A 17,751-nucleotide genomic window follows, 5' to 3' on the forward strand; every position below is an offset into this window, starting at 1 on the left:
CTTTAGAATGTTCCTTTTGATGCTTATATTACAGCAACACTGGGGGGGGGGGGGTCCGCCTCTCAACTTTTGTTGTTGTTGTTGTTGCTTTGGTTTTTTTAGTGCTGCATTATGCAAACGGAGATGGATTTTGATCCATTAGTTGTTTTTCATACGAGCAACAGTGATCAACTTTCTATACAAGTCTTAAGGAGGGCTTTCGTATATCCATGAACATTTCTTTTCTTTTTTCTTTGTCGGCTTGATGATTCACGGCTGTACAGGAAAATGGAGTCCACGGGGAAAGCTTGTGTCCGAGGCAATAGGACAGTGCCATCTACAATCGTATTAGTGTAAGGGACCTCAAAGGACACCAAGTTCAACCCACAGGCAATGCAGGAATTCCCGCTCACCCACTCTCAAGGCAGAGTTTGCGACCCCGTGTGGGGCTTACCTGGCTGGGTGCCACCCACCTGGTAACAGGGTGTAATTGGCCCGCCCCTGCCTGGCAGGCCAATGGGCTGCTGGCAGGGGTGTGGCCTGGGACAGGTACTGGGGCCAATCCTTTGGCCCATTAAAGGGTGATTGTGGGAGTCACTGGCCCTAGAGTGGTGGCAAGTAGGTCAAACTCCCAACTTAGGTGCAGTGCGTGGGCACGCTGTGTAAGTTCATGCTTTACAGTTCCCTCACACGGCACCTGTTTGACCCTGCACATCCTCAGCCCTGGTGGGTTGAGAGGGATACCTTCCAAGGCCAAGTTTCCTACATCTGAAAGTTGTGGCCTAATTTGAACCCATACCTTGGTGTCTAGTCTCTTTCTTGTGGGGGGGGGAGGCTTCAAGGACAGGGTTTAGCGTGTGGGCTCGAAAATGCACTGCAACACCTAACCCCTGCTTAGAAAACCTGCAACAAGGGAGCGTCAGCAACCTTCTCTGGCAGGCTCATACTGTCCTAGTGTTTAGTCTAAATCCCTTTGTAATGTGAACCGACTAGTTTGGGTCCTAATCTCCATTCATCAGAAAACAAATCATGCCATCATCTATGCGACAGCCCTTCAAATGTTCAAAGATAGCTATTGTCTCACCTCTTAATGCAGTCTTCTCCAGGATAGAAACCTCCAACATTTCATCACAGGGCTTGGTCTCCAGCAACATCTGTCAGGATGCTGTCAGTGGCTCCCAGCTGGCTGCCCAGGGAAGCATAAAGACAAGGAAAAGTTTCTTACAGTCCTTTTTTTCTTTCAATCTTTACAGAGGGAGGCTATAGAATCCAACCTCTTGGATAATGGTGTTGTCCCGAGTGAATTGCCAACCCCCTGTCTCTCCCACTTCCTCATTCGCTGTTGTCATCATCTCCTCTATGGGTGCTGCTACATGTCCTCTATCTTTGAGCTCTTTGCTCTCCTACTTTTAAGGCTCACCGGGTTCTGGGAGTTGGAGGGTCTGGAATGCTTTCTAATGACAACGTGTCAGCCAGCTGCTGCTCTAGCTCTGCCTGCTCCTCCTCTCCCATTGTTTCCCAACTTTCCCCCTCATCTGCCTCTGAACTGTGACCTCCCTCAAACCCCTGTTTAAATCTATACTATCTTCCTCTTCCTCGTCCCTGGAAGGGTCAGGATGGGGAGGTGGTCTCCACCATACCTTCTCTGCCCAGTCCCTGACAACATCTTTGTCACACCCCTCCAGACAAGTTAAAGTGCAGGTACCAAGAAATGGACACAGCCAGTGCTTTTCTTCGGGGGGATGGGGGACGCAGGGGTACACATACCCCTAAACATTTTGTAAATCTAAGTTTGGCCTCCTTGAGGGGCAGTACTTTGACATGAGTAGGAAAATGAGAGTACCCCTAAACATGTTTTTAAGAGAGAGAAAAAGCACTGGACATAGCACTGCTGGTGAGGTTGGTGGTGTCTAATTTAATTCTTTATTTAGAACTTTTCTATCCATCTCAATAAGGGACGTGGGTGGCACTGTGGGTTAAACCACAGAGCCTAGAGCTTGCCAATCAGAAGGTCGGCCGTTCAAATCCCCACGACGGGGTGAGCTCCCGTTGCTCGGTCCCTGCTCCTGCGAACCTAGCAGTTCGAAAGCACATCAAAGTGCAAGTAAATAAATAGGTACCGCTCCGGTGGGAAGGTAAACAGTGTTTCCGCGTGCTGCTCTGGTTCACCAGAGGCGGCACATGACCCAGAAGCTGCACACCGGCTCCCTTGGCCAATAAAGCAAGATGAGTGCCACAACCCCAGAGTTGGTCACAACTGGACCTAATGGTCAGGGGTTCCCTTTACCTTTACCTTATCCATCTTAATATGGAAAAAAGTGTCTCTAGGTAATACACAGAAAACTGAAGCAACAGCAAAGGGAAATTTAAACAACAGCAAATATTACATATAAAAATTGAACATTAATACAATAGATGAATATCAGTTCATTCTCCTTCCAGAATACCTCACCTCTCACCCTCCTAACTGTCACCCAAGACTCCAGCCATCCACAAAGGGTGGTCCAAATAAACTCATAGCTCACACACAAAATTTCACAAGGAGGGCTCCTGGAAACTGCTGACGTTACCCTAGTCTCTCACTGTAGGCTAGATACTAATCTAATGGCATTTTTGCTTCAGTCTTGAAGCAGTATTATGTGCTCCATGCCCTCAATATTAGACACTTTCGTGTTTGAGATAATTTTTTCAGGTGAACCAGTGCAATGACGTTCCCTTCATGAAAGCCCTACAAATTGACTCAGCAAGCTTTTAAATGTCTTGTGGTGTCCTTTTTGCCAGTGCAACCTCTGCTGTGTTGCTAGGTTGTATGACTGTGCTGAGCAGACTCTGAAATAGAAGCAGGGTTGGATCTACACACGGAGGGGGGGGAACGTTATAACAAAAGAAAAAACCACTATGAAAAATCGCTTAGATTTTTTTCCCCTCTCTCTCTGGCTCCATCTGGTGTTGCATGTTTATAACACATTTCAAAACACTGTTTCTTGGCTAATGTAGCTGAGTCCCAGATCTCCCTTTGCTCCATCATGCCAAACTACTCACTAGCATGGAAACCAAGTTTCCACCAGTAGCTATTTTCTGTTCTTATCCCAACAGTAATTACCGTATTTTCCGCTCTATAAGACGCACCAGACCACAAGATGCACCTCATTTTTGGAGGAGGAAAACAAGAAAAAAAATATTCTGAATCTCAGAAGCCAGAACAGCAAGAGGGATCGCTGCGCAGTGAAAGCAGCAATCTCTCTTGCTGTTCTGGCTTCTGGGATAGCTGCGCAGCCTGCATTCACTCCATAAGACACACACACATTCCCCCTTACTTTTTAGGAGGGAAAAAGTGAGTCTTATAGAGCAAAAAATATGGTACTATGCTCTCTGAAAAAAGCACCAAAACACCCACTTTTGTACCTTGCTTCTTCATGTTTGCATTACCTTCCTTGAGCTATGTCCCCACAAGTATCAGCATAATGCATTTATTTTATTTTCTCACCAGTTCATAAAGTCCCAGGATCTAAGGTTCAAGACAAAGCACAAAGCAGAGAAGCTGCTGAAGTTTATCAGTTTTACATCCCTTTGGTTTCCACCAGAAAGAGTTGAGCTGGTACTTTCCAATTGAGAGCAGGAGGATTAAAACTTCATAATCTTTGGCTGGGTGATGCCTAAGATGTGTAACGAAACCTCATCCGGTACTTTATTCCTAGTTTTATGTAAATGCCTACCTTTCATAGATGATTCATGGGCATTTAGAGGATTAAATGGGGCAATCAAGATAAGGCACCTGCGTTTACGAACCTAAATCCAAGTACAAAGCATATGCATGCATAACCTATTCATTTGCATATAAAAGCTTGTAGCTTACAAAATAATAATAATAAATGAGGCAATCAGAAATGGACTCCCTAAATGGCAAAATTGTAATCAGAAACAATCTTCCTAAACTGCAAAAATCAGAGAAGCATTAATCATGGACCATGGTGTTTTTAATCTGCACAATTTCTACACCAGATGAGTGTGAAACACCTCTTGCTTCTAGCTATTTTCTTGGTTCTTAAGGTCCATTTCAGCTTGTTCAGTGGATGTTCATGGCACCCGCCGCAGCTTTTAAAGAGCAGTTATTTGATATGCAGCCAGCCAACCACCAATGCATTGTGGCTATGATACGTTCCATTCTCTCTGCAGTTGGAGGCTCCATTATGCGAAGGAGGTGGAGGAAGGAGTGAAGAACAAATGGGGGGTGGGAGGAGGAGAAAGAAGAGAGAAAGGAATGGCTGTCCCAGGCAATTCTCCCTGCTTCCCCAACCCTTAATCCCTGGCTTTCAAGTTTTAGTGAAGTCATAATTCCATGGGAGCATCCAGCAACCTAGAGCCCTGCCCACACAGAGGAAAAGTTCACCAGGAAAAGTTCTGAGTATAAGTCTGGGTTGTTTGAGTTCCCTGAGAAAGGAGCATACACATAGGATGTCTAAGGTGAAGAAAGAGAAGGGGAACTGGAGAGAGAGACCAAACAAAAGCAGTAAGACTTGCCACATTCTTCTGTCTCCTGCCCTTCCTATTTACCCTGGCTGCTTCACATTCCCCACAGGCAGATTGTCCATATCTCCCATATCTGTGAAGGGAATGGAGCATAGCCAACACTGTTTTCATTCATAATATTTGTATATGACCTAGCCCTTCCTTCATCAGGTGCCCAGGTCTGAGCGTTTGCAAGGTTAATGGCTGGAGAGATTGAAGGAATGGGTTTCTGTGCAGTCAGTTTGAAACGGACCCAAAAAACCCCTTTTCTTCTTTCTCCAAGGGAGCATTTCTAAAATGCATTAACTTGAGCTGTTGAGCAAATGCATAACAAGAGCACAGCTGTATAAACAAAGCTCTCTTTGTTTCAGTCACGGCAAAGGATGACATTGGCTGTTCCAGGGGAGTAGGGATGACATGTCTGGGTCTTATCTTACCACACTCTGATGCACAGACCTAGTCTGGGAACAGCGCCAGAGTGTGTTCTTGGTGTTGGTGACCTCTTGCTCCAAGATAAGAGTATAGGAACAGGAATACCCTTTTATGATCAGAAGTACAGGAAGGAAAACCCTTTTATGGTTAAGAGTACCGGAGCAGGAACTTCTGTGATGTCAACCTGCGTGTACAAGCTGACGTGGCTGGATTCCTGGGGAAGGGGGGAGAGGGTGCCTGGAGGATATATATACTGCATGAAATTTCTCATTTCTTTGGACTTGCTGTGAGCTGACCACGCAAGTGCCTTCTGCTATCCAGAGAGCAGAATAAACTCTTTCTCTGAACCAACCCTCGGTGTCATTTGACTTCCTTCCTCCCGTCCGGGAGCAACGCTCACCCTACCAATTGGTAAAGTCCAAAAAGGCTACAAGATGACAAATATCTATAGCAGAAGAAACAGGAGGGATCGAGGCTTGGGAATACTGTGGCACGACTAGCGGTTTTGTTTGATGACCAATTTCGCTTGCTGAGGAAATGCAACAGACTTTGGTAGGATACAGCAATCAATGGCACGGGATTGACTTTCTGGTAACATCCCATTCTCCCAAACAATAGACTCTCCAGCTTGAATTGCCATCAGCTTTTGCATTCCAGCAGTGGACCTTTTCATGCAGATAGTGTGGAATCTGTACCCAACTTGTAGGGCTCCTAAGTCAAGAAGGCACACAGCACTGGCAGCCTCTCTGTGCATGTCTATCACGCCTCTTGCCCCCCAAACAAAAAAGAAATCCTTCTTAAAAGAATCATTTCTTGATTTGTCTGTGGTGCAACTTCCATCACCTAACATTCCTTCTAACGTGAATGTGCCATTCACCTCACAGTGCTGTAATGTTGCTGCTGGGCCAACATGTCATCTTGCTGCTACCAGGCTGACATTCCTGACATACTGAAGATTGATGTGCCTGAGTGCATGATTTTCATGTTCTCGAGCTGCTACAATCTATTAGTGCAGTGATGTTATTTCAGGTTGATTTCCCTCCACTCATTTGATGTTACTTTGCAAAGATTTGTTTTAAACTCACTTTTCAGATGCTTGCCTCCATAAGGAAGTGGGATTCGATTTTGCTTAACAGTTTAGACGAGAGTAGAAATATATATTTAAAAAAATAAAAAAATGTCCAGTAGCACCTTAAAGGTAAAGGGACCCCTGACCGTTAGGTCCAGTCGGGGATGACTCTGGGGTTGCGGCGCTCATCTCGCTTTACTGGCTGAGGGAGCCGGCGTACAGCTTCCGGGTCATGTGGCCAGCATGACTAAGCTGCTTCTGTGAACCAGAGCAGCGCACGGAAACGCCATTTACCTTCCCTCTGGAGTGGTACCTATTTATCTACTAGCACTTTGGCGTGCTTTGGAACTGCTAGGTGGGCAGGAGCTGGGACTGAACAACGGGAGCTCACCCCGTGGTGGGGATTCAAACCACCAACCTTCTGATTGGCAAGCCCTAGGCTCTGTGGTTTAGACCACAGTGCCACTTGCGTCCCTTTAAGTTTGGTAATAAGTTGCAATTCAGCAACTTCTCTTTCCAATCTATTTCTGAAATTCTTTTGTAATAAGACAGCTACTTTGAGATCTTGTATAGAATGTCCTGGGAGATTGAAGTGTTCTCCTATTGGTTTCTCTGTCTTGTGATTCCTGATGTCAGATTCCTGATGTTTAGATGAGAAGTAGCAAATGTGGTAGCTTCCAGAAGTTGCTAGGATACAACTCCCATCATCCTGGACCATTGAACCTGCTGGTTGTGGCTGATGGGATATCTCATGCTGGTCACCCCGATTCACACCAATATTTTTTTAGAACTGCTTTTTGAAAAGCATTACCATGCTGATCATTCTTAGAGAAACAATGCAAATTGGAAGTACTTTTTAAAAAAATGTATTGGCTTTTGCTAGTTTTCCCGCAACTGACTTTTACAAATTAGCAGAATGGATATTTTTAGTGATTGTTCCAAGCTAATTACTTGGGTCTCTGTAACACAACGCTAACATATGCCACACAGATAGTGTGAATTCCGTTTTGATTTCAAAACTAATCATATTTGAACTTTGACTTCATTTAAATTGAACTAATTAGAGTCAGCCAAGTAGATTCATATATTTGGATGTAATTAAAATTTTGTTAATTGAAACAAAATCTTTAATTTTGCTTAAGGAAAAAAAATAGTTTTTGTCAGCCTTGATTTTAATTTGTGACTCTGATGAGTCAGCCTGTTAGGAGTTTAAAGCATGCAGTTGGTGTTGTTTCTTTTTTAAAAAGAGTAAATTTATATTGAAAAAGATGAATACAAATAGCGGCTTATATTGAAGCAACCCATATTAACAAGTATCCCCCCAACCATAAACAGCAGAGATCAGCACCCCAATCCTGGATGTATTATGAGACAGCAAATCCTGTTAATGTTAATTTCAGTGGAACTTCCAAAGTGATGGCTGGATGTGCAGCTTTGGAAATGATTGATGCAAGGCTATCAGGAAGCGACGGGCAAACGCCTAATGCATTTTGCTAGCACGTCTCTATTTTGGAAGGCACAGAGTCGGTTCTGACAATACGCCAAGTTGACTTGCTCTAAATAAAATCTGCACATGTAAGCAACTCATCTTCTAGAGAGGCTGTTCTTCCATGAAATCAAACACTCAACTTGTCCCTCCCACTTTCACAAAAGGGAATTGTGTTGTATATTTCTATATATACTGTATATTTAAAAATATTTTCACAAAAGGGAAGGATAACAGAGGTGTATAAAATTATTCATGGTGTCTAGAAAGCGGAAAGAGAGAGAAGTTTTCTCCTGCTGTCATAACACTCATCATAACTTAAGGACATTCACTAAAACTGAATGCTGGAAGATTCATGACAGATGAAAGAACGAACTTCATCACATGGGGCATAGTTATATAATTTTCTCCCACAAGAGATATTATGGGCTTCCAACCTGGATCTGCTTAGCTCCCTGTAGTTTTGTGAACAAAAGGTTTTTTTTAATGAAAATAGCATACATCCCTAAGAAAGCAACCTGTAGAAATCCAAAAGGATTGACACAGCTGCTAGGGCTTCTGGTTTGTGTTTTGCTCAGTTGGATTCGAAAGTCACAGTTTCTGCAAAGCTGATTTGACAGGCGTGGATATTTGGGCATGTGCCAGAGAGGCAGAAGGACTTGAAGGACCAGCATTTTCCCCAAAAGGCACTGGTAGTACTGGTAGAAAAGACAGGGGAATGTCTTGCTTCAACATCACTTCCTTGAAACACTGTGATTGGAGAGCCCTTCTAAAAACCATTCATTCTGATTAGAAAGTAGATTTGTCAACCACAAAAGAACTGTTCTACTCCCAGTCCTCTGCCTTGGTGCTTTCCATATAAGACAAGTTTGGGAAGATATTGTTTAATTTTTGCAGACTCACTATGAAGGAATGGGTTTCCCAAAACCCAAAAACTGACTGTGCAGGCAGTTTTAAACTGCACCAAAATCCCTATTTTTCCTTAGCTAAAATGCATAAACTTGAGCCGTTGAGCAAATGCATAACAAGAACACAACTCTCTCCTTTATCAGTTTGTGACGTTAAGGATGACCCTGACTATACCAGTAGAACAGAGAAAACACGTTTGTGCCTTATCTTATGTTCTGACCACAAAGACGCACAGACCCACATCTGGGAATAACGCCAGAGTGTGTTCTCGGAAATGGTGACCTCTGGCTCCTAGATAAGAGTAGGAACAGGAATATCCTTTTATGGTCAGGAGTGCAGGAAGGAAATCCCTTTTATGGTTAAGAGTACCGGAGCAGGAACATCTGTGATGTCAACCTGCGTGTACAAGCTGACGTGGCTGGGGAAGGGGGAGAGGGTGCCTGGAGGATATATACTGCATGAAACTTGTCATTTCTTTGGACTTGCTGTGGACTTGATCACGCAAGTGTCTTCTGCTATCCGGAGAAAAGAATAAACTCTTTCTTGGAATCAACCTCGGTGTCATTTGACTTCCTTCTTCCTGTCCCGGAGCAACGCAGACCCAATCGGTGAACTCCAATAAGGCTACAACTATGTGGGGCAGGGAGGGTTCAATATCCTGAAATGCCCCAAAGTTTTCCCAAGACCCTCAGTTAAGTTTGGGATTTGCCTAAAGTGACTTGATTTGGGATTTGTCCAAATTTGATGCATGCCTCTTCTAATGCCCCCAGACACCCCTCAGGTCATCAAAGAAGCCCTCAACTATTGAACTGAAAGTGCTGCTAGAAAGTGTCATGGAAATTTCAGTGACTGCTAAAAAGTCTACATAAGGGAATTTAGCCCTTCTTTTTATGTACAATTTAGCCCATAATTTGGTGCTTTATGTAAGTTGTTCCCTCTTCTAACTTTGTGTATTTTCCTTTATTTCTTCTTCTTTTCTTTATTGAAGCCAGCTAGCTTTTTTTCTAGAGGGAACATTTTAAATATATTCAATTATGCATAACCTAGGCCTATTTTATGCCTGGTGTAAAGTCACTGATGGAATCCAAAAGCTGCATTTGCCCAGTGTCTTATAATTGCAGTTCAGTTTAGGAGCATTCTAGGTTATTATTAGAAGGCTAATTACCATCGACACTGGCGTACTATGGGAATTATGTTAATTACAGTTAAATATTATATTCTCTAACCATGTTCCTTTTTCTCATTTATCCCAAGAAATATAGAACTATAGGTTATAAAAATTAATGGCATTGTCCTATACAGTAAGCACAATTAATGACCCGAATTTTGACCAAAGAATCCATTCATCCTATAAAGGTCTTTTTAAAAAAGCTCTCCCAAAGAGCCAAATTTAAAAATCCAATAATAAAAGAAGTCAGGGGAGGTGGGAACCATGGCTATTAAAAATGAATGCCTGAATAACTGTGGAGTCCTTCTCATTTCCAAGGGGTTAATCAAAGTTAAAAGCTATTTTTAAAATCCCAATAATCCCACTTCAGATGTATGGATGACCTCAGGAGATCTAAAAGTGTTTAGAGGTGCAGGTCTGCTCCCCCAAGTGCTCCAATAAGAAGCGTGAAGGTCTGGTGATCCAACTGAAGATGGTTTGATGTCTCTGCACGATCAGGAATCCCAATAAAGCTGATGACACAGAGATCTCTACATTCATTCAGTCAAATGTGTATGAGGCAAATCTAGAGCGTTTGAGTGTTCCCATTTGCGTGCCGAGACCCCGAAGCCACCCCCTCATTGAGAAATAACATACACAAATACACAGATATTAGGTTAACGTTATAGGGCAAATTTTGGCCACAACTTTATTGGTTAAAGAATGTGAGCGGTATTGGCTTAGGCATTGAATGGACCCGACTATATCTGATTCCTGCCTGATGCACAGGGAGTCTGGTAAGGGTAAACCACCAGGAAGGGGGGGGGGCGTCGATACATACCAACTCAAGCTCCCCCTGGTGTTCCTGTTGGGGTCGTGTCATGGCCCTAGCCCCGCCCCAGGCTTCAAACAAGATCAACACCCCCGGATTCCTTTAACGGAATAACCTTAAGCTTGGAAGGGCAGGTGATGACCACACCTTCCCTCCCCTGTCACAAGGCCAAGCAATGTCTAACCGCAACCCTAACAACGTTGTGACGATTGCTACGAGGTAGACGAAAACCAAATGGCCAGTGCTAATTTGCCAAGTGGGAAAATTCCTACCAGGCCCCTCAACGGCGACCAATAGCAAGGCCAATGACTAAAACCTGCAAATAGGGAGGGCGGGTGATTGAGGAAGTGAGCCAAAGAGGAAGCCCTCCAGCTCGTGTGTCTGCTTAAATGGTCTCGGCCACACACCCCGGCCAGTGGATTGGCTGGCCGGTTGCTGACATGGCCGGGATCCCCTGGGCAACGGGGGACTAAGTACCCCGCCCCCAGAGAAGAGTGGGTGGCCACACGGTCCACCGCAACTCCTCCCCCCGGGGAAGTGGAGAGGATTTCCAGGAAAACTCCACAGAAATAAAACTAATCCATCTCTCATGGGCTGAAAGATTTTCTCACCTGGAAGTCATTTGGAGCTGTTAGTTTGTTTGACGCATAGGATCTTAGGAAACAACCTTACATCATGTTAGACGATTGGTCCATCTATTTCACTGTTATCTACGCTGGCTGATCGACTGTGGCTCACCTGGGTTTCATACAGGAAGTCTTTCCTAATCCTACCTAGAGATGTCAGGATTGAACCTGGAACCTTCAGATGCTGTATTTTCTTTGCTATTAGCCACCCTGAGTGGTGTGCAATCAGTAGAAGGGTGGATTATAAATGTTTGTATGAGGAAGGAAGGAATATTTTTTTCTGCTGTCTGACATCCTATTAAGACCAACAAAGGACTACACGAGAAGCACAGATTAAACTTAGATTTGAGTAGGTAAAAGCTAAAAACTGTTCATGTATCCTGGGGAAACATTGCATTATTTTTCTTTTCATAGCATCATCATTTCATTTTAGTTGTGTGATTATAATGTTTCAGGATAAAAAACACACACAGTTACTTTAGAAATCATGACAGGAATAACCTAGAATGCACATTCTGAGATTTTCATTTCATTTCTCTGTACACAAACTGCATCTCATTAAAATCCCTGTGCCGGTACCAGGGTGTCATTACATTCTTGGTTTATTCAGCACAGTTAAAAGTGTCGTCTCATCCAGTAAAAAAAAAAAAAAAAAAAAAAAAAAATCCCCAAAGGACTTCAAACTAAAAAATATTGAACATAATGAGAAAACGAATGATAAAGATGACCCGAGATAATCCTTGGGTTCTTAAGGTTTAATATGCATTGTCTTGAGGCATCAGAATAATTAGAGCTATATATGGACTCCAATTGTTTCAAATAATGAAATAAACATGGTCTTGCAAAATGTTTTCTGCTATGAACTTAACCGCCTGAAATTGCTTTTTCTTTAAAAAACACACAAAAAAACCAACAACACTGGAGATAGAGAAAAGCAATCATCTATGCAGATATGGATCCCTTGATGCAAGCAGTGCTGTGCCAACTGAAGAGGAATTCACAACATGAAAGTGGCTTCTTATTCTTCTAGTCTCAAGAGCATGTCGTGCTGGGAACTATGGGAGATAAACAAATATCCCAACGGATTTGGTCAATCAGTTCAGAGGAATCAAGGAAAGCATATTTGGTCCAAAAGTTTTGGAAATAAAATTAATACAGAGTTGGTATTTCAGCCTAGAATCATAGAATTGAAAGGGAACACTTTCATCATCATCATCATCATCATCATTTTATTTGTAAGCCGCCTTTCCATAGTTAAAACAATGCTCAAGGCGGCTTACAACATGACAAGATTTACATAATTACCAACATAACAAAAGTCATAAACAATAAATAAAATGCATCAAAAGTACACAACCAAACGGAAAACAATTTCCACATAAATCATAAAATCTAAAACGAAGAATACAGCATTAATATCCATCACAATTTAAAATGACATAGATAAACAAGCAGTTTAAAAAACAAAAACACATAAACACTAGAATCATCTAGTCCACCCACCCACCCCGCAAGGCAATGCAGAATATTTTGCCCAATGTGGGGCTTGAACCCTCAAACTTGGAATATTTAAAAATTAAATAAATGCTTCAAGACCGGCTTAAATTAGAGTTGCGGCCATCTAATTTTTACCATATTTAAATGTACGTCTGCAGAGATAATGCACTGTGATTAAAGCACTTGGGTTACAGAATTGCAAACCATTCATGAAATTATATAATATATTATATAATTTCAATAGACCCAAATGAAGGTCTCATTGGAGTCTATAAAACAAAACACTCCTACAATTTGCTGCAAAGTGTAATTGGTGTGTCAGTGAAGTTCCTCTAACCCAGGCATCCCCAACGTTCAGCCCTTCAGATGTTTTGGACTACAATTCCCATCATCCCTGACCACTGGTCCTGTTAGCTAGGGATCATGGGAGTTGTAGGCCAAAACATTTGGAGGGCCGCAGGTTGGGGATGCCTGCTCTAACCTAAAGGATCAGACAAGGGGTGATCTGTATTACAAAATTCAGAAAGGTGAAAATTCTGAATGGGTGTGGTTTGGTTTAAGGACTGTGAATGTATGCAGGTTCTAATTAGAATGGGAACCAAGCAAATTTCTCCCCCATCCCTAGGTGAGACCAATCAATTTTGGCTAACTGGTCAAAGCTGGCAGGTCAGTGTTGGTAGGCGGGGAATTAATGAGATACACCCTGCTTAGTAGGAATTTCAGATAACTCCAATGCAAAAGGGAAAGGGAAGTTGAAATGGCTGTTTGCTTATTTGTTCCCAGTCCAGAATTGACCAATAGCAAGGCCAATGACTAAAACCTGCAAACAGGGAGGGAGGGCGGGTGATTGAGGAAGTGAGCCAAAGAGGAAGCCCTCCAGCTCATGTGTCTGCTTAAATGGTCTCGGCCACACACCCCGGCCAGTGGATTGGCTGGCCGGTTGCTGACATGGCCGGGATCCCCTGGGCAATGGGGGACTAAGTACCCCGCCCCCAGAGAAGAGTGGGAAATCAATCCAGCAAATACAGATCAGTAATCACTATTCTTGTTTTCACTCCACCAGTGATATGTGACAGATGACACCACTCCCACCACAATTTAAAACGGTGTTTCCTTTGCATTGGAATAAATCAGTTTTGCATTGAAATGATGCAGAAATAATTCCATCTTTAATTATGCTACATGCATAACTTACCTAAATAACTATGTAAATTATGTTAAATAGCAGACAGCGGTGCAAATAATGTAGTATTTGGCGGGAATCAAACTGCAGCACAATGGAAAAAGAGTTGAGTGGGATGAAGACATGTTAGATCGAATTTGCTGTCTTCTTACATGCTACTGTTGAGTACCCTGAGCCATCTTAAAGGGGAAGAATAGCTTATCCAACCAGCCTCTCATAGATAACCAGTGTGAGAGGAATCAAAGCTTTCTTTGGGCCCTGGCAAAGTCGTGTAAGGTTGAGATATGGCCTGCTCAGCACATTTTAAGGTAGTATGGGTCAGTAATCAACTGCCCTATTGCTCAGAGCCTGAATGGCTTCACTGAAGTAAAATTACAGCTGGAAATACCCTCCCAAAATAGCGGACTGGATTTTGCATGTTGCTAAAAACTTTTACTTATTTCAGACACATTTCATAAATCTGTGCCCAATTTTTCCTGTGATTGTGACTGGTGATCTTTTCCCTTGCATGGGGGAGCAATGCAAAAATGTGGTTTTCCAGAGAAAACTGAAAGAAGGAAAGCAATCTTGTATTGCAAATAGCAAGATACGTTTAAAAAGGGGAAAAGGGGGGCATCATGAAATTTACCGAAAGAAAATCAATAGACACATTTAAAGTGAAATTGGAAATCATTTATAATTTACTGGATCAAATAATACTAAGCAAAATTATTGTGAATTATTAATATTGTCTCCATATCCTGATAGATATTTGTTGCTGTGATTGACAATGCGTACCTGGACAAAAAAGTAAACTGAATGATAATCAGGTGGGTGAGTTTAATTGGAATAATAATAGAATCATAGAACTGTAGAGTTGGAAGGGGCACTATGGGGCATCTAGTTAAATCCCTTGCAATGCAGGGATCGCAAATAAAGTCCAGGTCCACGGTGAGCAGACATGGATGGGGAGAGGCAGGCAAAGGGCGACCCAGGTATGGCCTGTGTCAGCACACTTCTCCATGGATGTCAGGGGGATTCACCCACCAAGGGCCACATCGGCCACCCAGGGTCCCCATTGTGTGGACAGGCAGGCAGCGCAGCATGGCCCCGCTTGGCGCCAGTGTGTGGGGAACTCCGGTGATGTCAGTGGCTTGTTCGCCCTGGGTACCAGCAACCCATGCTATGCCACTGCCTGTCCCTGCCAATTTTTGCTTCTGGCATGCCATCATTCCTCAGGGTTCCAAGGGATATAAAAACCATTCTGAAAATGCATTTTTTTAAAAAGCGTTTTTAAAAATACATTGAATTTTCCATAAGGCTCACCATCGTCAACTAGTGTCTCATTGTCTATTGCACTTAAAACATTTTCTTTGCAGCTATGTAACTGAGTCCTGAGACACTGAGTAGCAAAGTGTGATCACCAAACTTAGGCAGGTTCTTCTCATTTGAATTCTGCAGGGCAGCCACTGTGGTGCATTCCAGATGTTGTTGGACTACAGTTCCTGTCAGCCCCAGACAGTATGGCCAATGGTTAGAAATGACGGGAGTCCAGAAATATCTGGAATGCACAATATTAGCTATCCCAGTCTACTCTCTTCCTAACCTCTTCTACTGCTGGACTTGGGACACGGGTGGTCTAAACCACTGGCTTCTTGGGCTTGCTGATCAGAACGCCGGCGGTTCGAATCCCCGCAACGGCATGAACTCCCGTTGCTCTGTCCCAGCTCCTGCCAACCTAGCAGTCTGAAAGCACGCAGTGCAAGCAGATAAATAGGTATCGCTGTGGCAGGAAGGTAAATGGGATTTCTGTGCTCTCTGGTTTCCATCACAGTGTTCCGTTGTGCCAGAAGCGGCTGGCTACATGACCGGAAAGCTGTCTGTGGACAAACGTTGTCTCCCTCGACCTGAAAAGCGAGATGAGTGCCGTAACCCCATAGTCGCCTTTGACTGGACTTAACCATCCAGAGGTCCTTTACCTTTACCTTTTACTTACAGCTGGATTCTAACCTTACATCCCCTCTCTTCAGATTCATTGTATGCGAACTGAAGGCATAGGTTGGGGTTGCAACAATCTGATATTCAGCATCCCACACACTTCGGATCAAGTTGTACTTACTTCTGACCATAGCAATGATGCTGAAATGGAGTCAGTTATATCTGAGCAGACGTAAAGCGCTGGATTGCTACCTGCCTAGAAAGCAATCACAGGGCAACCTATATGCATTACTTAATATTCAAATTAGTTATTAAATTAATTGCACGAAACCCTCAATTAGAAACTCGTTACATTGAAAAGATTTGCTATTGTTCTTTCAAGGTTATTCATAATGAATCCTTTCCATTCTTCTTCACACTATTGACAATGAAACCCAAGTCAAAGAGACTTTCTAAAACAATTCAGCTACTGAAGGTGCCCCAGTGGTTTTTAGGGTGTCTTATGGGTCAATGAATATATGGGAGGAAGGTCAATTTATAATAGCCATTTCTTTTTAACAGTCAACATGTTCACTGAACATAATTTTGCCAAGCACATGCTATCTTATTTCCATTTAACTAGCCACATAATTATTCTACTGCTTTTAACAAGAGTTAAAAGGTTATTTTTGTTATCTGTGTATTGGAAGTATTGTCACTTCAGTTGTATAAAGAGATTTGTATTTGCATAGGCACAACTTCAGAGGCCATCTAATGGTTTAAGTACCAAGGGTAGAACTTCAAAAAAGACCGTTCTGACTCTTTTTGGATTATGCAACAGTGAGATATTTATCCTCTGAGCTTCAGAAATCATAAGAAACATTTCCTAGTTTTGCTTTGATGTTTGTATATTGTACACTCTTTGCAATACACTTTTTATTTCTTAACCATTCTTTTGATTCTATGTTGGCTCCCTAGTCATCTATGCCAGCTCCTAGCAATTTGCCCTCTCAGACTCTCCAGATATTGCTGGACTACAACTCCCACCATGCCTGATAATTGGCTTTAATGGCTGAGATTGATGGGAGTTAGAGTCCAATAACGTCCAGAAACCAGGATGCAATTGCATAGAGACAGCTTACATAGAAAGTCTTGATTTTCAATTACTGGAGTCACCAGTATTAGGGAGCAGGCTTAGCCCAACCTTACTGGAGTCCATGAATATATATCTTGCCCAAGAATGAATGCTTCCCATTCAAACCTTTGGAGAGGAAATTAGCAATATGCTTAGCACCATTGCTGCAATATAGTCAATGCTGGGTCTAGCTTTTGGTGATCCCTATGAGTGGACCTGGGATGCGGGTGGCGCTGTGGGTTAAACTGCAGAGCCTAGGACTTGCCGATCAGAAAGTTGGTGGTTCGAATCCCCACGACGAGGTGAGCTCTCGTTGCTCAGTCCCTGCTCCTGCCAACCTAGCAGTTCGAAAGCACGTCAGAGTGCAAGTAGATAAATAGGTACAGCTCCAGCGGGAAGGTAAGCGGCGTTTCCGTGCACTGCTCTGGTTCGCCAGAAGTGGCTTAGTCATGCTGGCCACATGACCCGGAAGCCAATAAAGCGAGATGAGCACCGCAACCCCAGAGTCAGTCACGACTGGACCTAATGGTCAGGGGTCCCTTTACTTTATGAGTGGACCCATCTCATCTTCACTGCTATGGCAACCCACAGGGCCAGGGCAAAGGCAAGAAGAGCCTTCCCTTCCTTGCTCCTCTGCTTACTCACTTACTTTAAAGACACAGATTATTATGTAGTGGCAGCAAAGAGAAGGAGGCTCCAAGGTTGAGCAGTGGGCCTATTACTGATGTGTAGGCTTTGGTATGTACCCATAGCAATTTGTAATGCTGGCCCTGAATAAGGGCAAAACCCGACTCCATCATTCACACTGTGCAGATAAATACAATGTATTGTATTCTGACCCTGTCTTCCCACCAGACATTCTTCACTAAAGATATGTAGTGTGTGTGTGTGTTTGCTTAACCCCCATCTTAATAGATAGGGGAAGATTTCAACCTACCAGGAGAATTGCATGCCCCAGCTCTAAACACACATACCCACACCCCTCCGACGAACCTTAAATGAAGGATGCAACACAGCTTCTGTGGGATCAAATCAGGCCATAAGTTTATTG

This window comes from Podarcis pityusensis, assembly GCF_964106645.2.
Source record: "Podarcis pityusensis genome assembly, chromosome: 4".
In the NCBI taxonomy this organism is placed as follows: Eukaryota; Metazoa; Chordata; class Lepidosauria; order Squamata; family Lacertidae; genus Podarcis; species Podarcis pityusensis.